The 1,203-nt window shown below is 42.3% G+C and overlaps 1 long non-coding RNA gene across 1 annotated transcript; it reads left to right on the plus strand.

Annotated features, from left to right (window-relative positions):
- The first annotated feature begins 554 nt into the window (after positions 1 to 554).
- On the plus strand, positions 555 to 847 carry LOC106513774 (uncharacterized). Its single transcript, XR_001309828.1, has 2 exons — positions 555 to 679; positions 765 to 847. It is a non-coding gene; the product is annotated as an uncharacterized LOC106513774 (long non-coding RNA).
- Positions 848 to 1,203: the final 356 nt, after the last annotated feature.

Genomic DNA, 1,203 nt, shown 5'->3' on the forward strand with positions numbered 1-1,203 from the left:
CCCCCACTCAATAAGGGACTGCTCCTGACGTCCCAAAAACAAAAGTTCAGGAGGCCGGCCATGAGCCTTCCTGCCACAGAGGCCAAAGTCAGGAGAATGACCTGGAGAGTTCAGTTATGTGTTAAATTTGTTTTCAGGCATGTACCTGTTAATATAAAATCATCAAGTTAAGCAAAACAGTCACATTTAACAATCTTTACAGTTCTATCATAAGACTATACCATGTGTATATAATTAAAATCAGTATATAAACCTAAACCCCAATAATTTCATCAGGAGGAGGAGGAGGAGGATGATGATGATGATGATGATCATCATCATCATCATCATCATCATCATTGCTCTTCATGAGTGTGTTTGCCACTGATCGCAAAAATCCTAAAAAGTGTAGTATTTCCCCTTTGTGTTTTTCCTGTGTGCACACATGTCATCAGTCACTCTCCAGGGCTGATCTGAAGTCAGCTCCTGACTTAATGGGCGTTGAGAGTGCAGCTCGCCCAGGGTGACTCGCAGGCCGTTGCCATGACACTGGAAGGTGATGGTGCAGAGCTCTCTCTGGTTCCATGCGCTGCAAACAGCAGTGAGGACATTTCTGCCTGTCTGGTCTCACATCGTATGGCACCGTCATCATGTCTACATGCAAAAGGATGTCAAAAGACAGCACTTCATGGAAAGGAAGGTAACTGAAAACAGAAGAAATAATGCTGATTTGGAAGTATTTTTCAAATCTGCTGTTTGTGTTATAACTTGTAGTCATTTTACAGATGTACTTCAGCGACCTCGCACCACCCAGCCAACTTCCAACACAGGATGCATGCTGAAGATTGCATTGGAGCAAAAAAAAAAAGATGAGACGCTACACAAAGTGACAGCTCCTGCATCCTATTTCATCTTCTTTTACAAGCTGCCCTGCCTCTAGTGCTCTGATGAATATTTGATGGGCAGTCGGTGCTTCGTGTGCATGCTTTAACTTGGGTCCGTACAACTGCAACACTTAGAGAGGCTGAAGTAGCAGCCATTTTCCACCCACACTTTGCTCTCTGGAAGGTTCTTTAATGCATGCATGCCACTGTTAGGGGAGGTGCAGTTTGATTAAATCTGTTAATACCTGTGTTTGTTTGTTTGTTTGTTTGTTTGTTTGTTTGTTTGTTTGTTTGTTTGTTTGTTTGTTTGTTTGTTTGTTTGTTTGTTTGTTTGTTTGTT

The sequence above is a fragment of the Austrofundulus limnaeus genome, unplaced genomic scaffold (genome assembly GCF_001266775.1).
Source record: "Austrofundulus limnaeus strain Quisiro unplaced genomic scaffold, Austrofundulus_limnaeus-1.0 Scaffold15, whole genome shotgun sequence".
NCBI lineage: Eukaryota > Metazoa > Chordata > Actinopteri > Cyprinodontiformes > Rivulidae > Austrofundulus > Austrofundulus limnaeus.